Source organism: Glossina fuscipes, unplaced genomic scaffold (assembly GCF_014805625.2).
Source record: "Glossina fuscipes isolate IAEA_lab_2018 unplaced genomic scaffold, Yale_Gfus_2 27, whole genome shotgun sequence".
Classification (NCBI taxonomy): Eukaryota; Metazoa; Arthropoda; class Insecta; order Diptera; family Glossinidae; genus Glossina; species Glossina fuscipes.
In genome coordinates, this window is record NW_023998422.1 from 5,432,435 (window position 1) to 5,438,434 (window position 6,000).

The following is a 6,000-nucleotide window of genomic DNA, read 5'->3' on the forward strand; positions in this document are numbered from 1 at the left end:
TATGTAAGAACCGTGAGTGAGTGTTCGCGGTAGAGTTAGCTATGGTGAGTGCTCTGTAGATCTAAAGGCACAACAGTTATCACTCTTTAAGATGCGGCCACCACCTTCCTAGTTCTTCCTCGTTCCATGTTACACGAATAGGGGGCATCCCCTGAGTGATTCGTCATATTAAAAAAAAAAATTTATAAATCAAGAAAATAACTAGAAGAGCATCCTTCCCTCTCCCTCCCTCTCTGTCTGCTTACAGCAAAGAAAGTTCAATGATCATGTAGTCTCTAAAATACCTATGTAAGCTTGCCATAAAGTTCATGCGATATAATTCTATTGGATTAAAAAAATAAACCACGTACTCTCAATAGCCTTATTAACCAAGCTTAGTCGTATTACTGGTGACATAAGAGCAGACAAAAGTTGTTGTTCCGGGATTGAAATTTCACAGATGTGCAGAGCCGGTCTTTTACATGAAATCGTTTTTTAAATAAAAATAAATGAATGAAAATGAATGAATGATGAACGATAGTGAATCACTATCTAAAAAAAAAAAATTCATGGCGTGATCTTCTCGATCGATAAAACGATTAAAAATTTTTGTGAACAAAGTGCTGGAAAATTTCCGTGCAAAGACTCTCTCGAAGGACGAACCGACTGTTAATGAAAATCGGCATACTGAGACTTGAATCTACGCGTACGATTCGGAAACAACCGACCAATCGAATGAATTTCGTCGAAAAGGTGCTCCAAGAGCTTGGTCTTACTTCTTGCACACAATAGTATATCAATTTTTGGATCAAATTGGTGATTACTCAGTATATTCTAATAGCACTCTTCTCTCTGTGTTCCATTGACTCTTGCGGTCGTCTGATTAGGGGTGTCATCAAGCCTGATTTCCACCAATTCTTGGAATTGAAAAAATACTCGACAAATTTCAATTTGCTCTGTCGCGTTCTTTACTCAAGAAAATTCGAACAAGATGCATCGATGCAATGCGAAACAAATCATTTATGCTCCTTTTTATAAAAGTTAACCTAACCTAGAGAGCTCTCTAGTATTCTTGATATCTCTTTCTAAACGGAATACTACACTACTTTTTGCGTATATAAAATCAAATTTTTATTTCACGTAATGCTTCATAAAAAGTTTGCAGTTGTTTTGCTGTCAAGTTTGCGTTTATTTTATTTTGCGGTTTTGTCATGTCATTCAATTTTATGCCTGCAGTTTTGCGTTTTTGTCTGTTTACTATGTTTTTGCATAATTAATCTCTTAATTTATGAATATTTCTGAACTTGTCGGATTTTTTCATTCTCTTCATCATAGATGTCAAATAGCATTTTCTTCTTCTTTTAAATACATGGAAAAGCCGATGGAAGGAAGGCAAGAATACAATTTAATAGTTAAATTTTAACAAAATAAAGAAGAAGAAAAATATTGCATTCTGCTCTTCCTTCTATTTCTTTTCCTGTGCTGGGGAGTGCAAATATCAATGCAGTAGTGGTCGTAACAATAGTGAGCACTCAGGCGGTACAGACCCCTCTTCCGTCCTTGCTGCTTACTTGCTGCTCTTCAAAGACTTGCATGTTTTGGACTTGTGGTTTCAACGAGATGATACGGTATGCCATAAAATTGCCTTGGAAGGATTCCCATATATGGGAAAATTTACAAAATATGTGAATTAAATAGAAAACAACTCCTTTTTTTAATTGTTAGTTTTTCTTGAATCATAATGCAGGATAACATGCGGAATAGCAAATGGCCTCCACTGCTTTGCACTCTTTTATTTCTGATCACCGAAACGCGGGAGCACACGACACTGTCTCATGAATTGCTCCACGGCATGTATGGCATTTTGACACCGTCTTCTTGAAATCACAGGTCGTTCATATCAATGTCGCTCAGTATTGGGTTATCATAGTGCAATATCGGGTGCCAGTGACAGTCATTGCTTGACCAGTCTAATTTTCGAGAAAGTATGGGCAAACGTTCATTATTTTTGAAAAGTTGTTTAACGCGCTGCGTTGCTGCATCGTTTCCATTTCTACAAACCCTAAATCATTTTTCGGTTTGGAAACCGTTTGTCGCGTAAATGGCCGTAAATGCAAATGTCGCCTAAATTTTGCGACACCGTGCGGTATTTCGCGTGTCTTTTATTTTTTCTGTACGGCCCCGTATATTTTAAATATATTTTGAAAACTCACGATGCTGCTAATCGAACATTGACTTCGACAAGGTGTTTCAAAAAAGAATGGGCTGTTGACCCGTGTAATGAAAACTGAAGATGATACAATATGCGACGATCAAAATTGTAGCGTTTCCCCGGGGAGCCGTTAAAGCCGACATTGAAGCAAATATTCTTGACGCCTGCATGACAAAGTATGGTCTCACAACAGTCAATTCACTCGCAACGATCGTTACGCTTAGACTTGCAGTATGGAGAAGAACGTTGTAGATAAGGCTTTGAGTTTGCAGAAAGCCACTTCGGCTATATTTACGAGACGTTTCTTCTGCTAATTAATCTCTCGTTCACTCGACAACGTACTGTTTGCCTGAGTGGAGACTTCATCTGATGGCAAACGAATCCTTATGTAGATAATCTCGGTCCTTTCGAACCGAATTCATCCTCTTATGACAGAGAATGGATAACAATGTGGAATGGCAAAGACCTCAAATAAATTTTTTTTTAACCGTCATTCTTACCATAGCATGATATGTTTGGATTTAGTAGTGAATATCGAAAGCTGGCAGATTACCATAGTTCCCTCAAGACAAATTCAATTCATCTATACGTTTTTCATAGTGTTGTAGTTAGTTGTTGTCTTGGGCAGATTTCAAAAGTTAAGGTTTACTAACTTTTTAAAATTTAATGGAAGTACTTACTCTCTCCTTGTATTGCCGTAAACTGTGACTATTTTTGTGGCACTTCTCTTCCCCAGCCATCCCCCCTTTGCTAATTTCATTCTTATTTTCCTTTCTACAATAAGAGTTATATTCAAATCACAGGAGTAGTAAGAAAGTGTTGCCTTTGTGATGGTAATTTTATGGTAATATATATAGATATGTATGCTTATTGGAACGTGTGCAACTATAAAATGTTAACGTCTTCTGCCGTACTAAACATTGACATTCATACAAGAGCTTTGCATTTTATTACACGTTTTTATTTTAAAAATATTTATTGTTCATAATAATATTTTATTAGCATTTTTATTTATAACTGTATACATTTATTTACACGTTTACTCAAAAGCAATAAACATTCTACAGAGATTTCTTCAAAAATAGCGGCATCACGTTCAGAGTTCACGTCAAAATTTATGGCTTCGATTACTTTGAATTTTAGAAAAACTTCAACCACACACCTGTCTGTACCAGTACTTAGTCGATCGTGTCGAGGTAAAGTTGAAAACTTTTCTGGAATTCTATTCTTAGGCGCAGACGCGGCACGGATTAGAAATAATTTTTAACTAAACTGAAATTTTCTCCATATAGTTTGCAATCAAGTTATAGAAAGTAACGAGAAATTTGTTGAGTCAAAGAATTTCGCGAATTTGGTTTATGCATACAGTGTAGAATATCACCGCATTCTTCTCCACGGAGTTTCGATGTGATGGCCTGTTGCCAGTTCCCTTCATATTACTTCTCAGTTCCGTAAGTATTTGCGTAGACTTGATCAAACCCTTAAGGAGTATGCGTGTAATAGTGTGATTAAATAGAAAAAGTTTCCTTAAATTCGCTCTCACAGATCTTACTTTACAGTCGTGTACATGTTATTCCCAACAATGGTACCAATACAAAACTTTTTAAGTCTGCCTTAGAATGTAACATGAAAATAATCAAGACTGAATTAAAAGGCAACAAAGCCACAATAAATTTAACACAAACTAGAAAGACAATAATTCTTCTATAACACGATCACCATCACGCTAAGAGCGATTTGATAGATAGATTTATGCGATTATTAAATTATTATAAAGACATATGCACACCTTTGTGTTGCACGTACGTATATCAATCAAGAGGAAGTCAATGAAGAAATAGGTTAATGAGAGGAGTGTACTCACGTGTGTACACGAATTTACGGAATGTTGCTTTCCAAGGTTTTTGAAGTTACAATATGAACAAAGCAAAAAAAAATATATGTTTACAACAAAAAAGTTAATTAACAAGTAGAAAAAATATGAAAATTATTTAATAATAAAGAGAAGTCGCTATTTATTCAAATTTTTATTCACAGTTTAAATCACACACATACATATATATATATATATAAATATATATATCTATATATATATATAAAATAAGTGAACCCATATTTTGGTGAGAGTCGTATTGTCGTTAGTCTTAAACTCCGAACACATTCCGCGGCATGCAAGCATATGAAACACAGTACGTTAATGTCAATTCATTTCCTGCTGTGCGTTCAATTTCGCAACAACAACATGATTGTCATGTAGAAAATAATTGAAGTGAATTCAGTGCCATGTGTTGGTTAGTCGAACATTTTGTTGTTTTTAAGCAAAAAAAAAAAAAAAAACAAAACAAAACAACATGAATAGAAGGAACCAAAAATATGTATTTTCTAAACAATTTAATTTTTAAATTTGCAAACACAACTCAACACATACACAAAACGTCAATTTTAAATAAATATTTAGTTTAAGTGAAACTTTCCATAATTATTTCATTCTCAAGCAAGAACCTTGTAAGTAAAGGATGTATAAAGGGTAACTTCCATATGCTTGGTTGGTACGTGTCATCATGACCATCAAATTAAAGTTAACCCTTTGTTAGGTTTCAATGAAAACAAAAAGTTGTTATTATACCTTACACCAAGTTGCGGGTTGTTAAACGAGAGTATGTTAAGTTTGCGGAAATGTATGCAACGTGCGGAATAACTTGAAATACACTCATCTAGGAAGTTTAGCCGCACAACTATTTACATAGTTATTGAACCTCTTGATGCCCTTGCCCACCTATGTAGGCGTTTAAGTTTTTCCATTTCAGTTACATTTATGAATAAAATGTGGAAAAATTTGATATGAAATTATTTAGCTTATGTCTCGAGACACTAATAACTTACTTAGCTACTTGGGGTGTACAGTAGGAACAAAAACGAATAGTCGTCCCTGAAGAAGTTGAGAATATTACATATTTTCTTAATCCTAAATTAAATAAGTGTCGCTTTGTAAATGACGTCAACAACAGTTTTCTTCTATTTTAGATATTGGTTCATGTCATATTTATTGGAAAATGATTTCATATAAGTGATCGCGTCTGGACTTCTATAAAGATTCAGCCCCGGAATACCAATTTTTTCCAATTTTCCAGAGATGAATGCTCTCGCAGAGATGCTCTAATTTCGTCAACGACACGAATAATTTAGAGAGCTCGTGATTTATTGGAGTAAGTCAACGGTCCAACAAAACTCCAATGGGAAAAATCTAGTGTAAGTATATAGCATGCTCTTTATGGTAGGTTCACTTAAGCATTTTTGGAGACTATATGGACCTTTTCTCCCAATAAATTGAACATGTCGCGATATGAATAACATATTAGAACATTTTGTTGAAGCTGTAACAGACAAGTCAGTTATCATTATAAGGTTTCTCTAACGTTCTCCATTGAGGGTAGCTTCAATGCCATTTTCATGTTCAAAAATGACATTTCAATCCCCAAATCTCGCCCCAAAGTTTGGTATGAGTTCAAGAAAGGCCTTAACGCATCAGTTACTCGTAAAAACATGTGACATGTTGGAAAGTGAATGGTTGTTAATGTTCGCAACTGCCAAAGAATGTTTGCAAATTTTGTTCTGCAGAAGACGATCGTCGACATGACATCATGACATTTTGCGATTCACGTCTGTGAGTAGCTCACATCTAATCACTTCGTTAATGCAAAAGCCCTCGACAGCATTTCGATTAATGTATTTTGACATATTTTCTAGCTTTTAATGTTGACTAACACTGCACAGTTATCCCCTAACAGACAGGCATGTAATAAAATCGA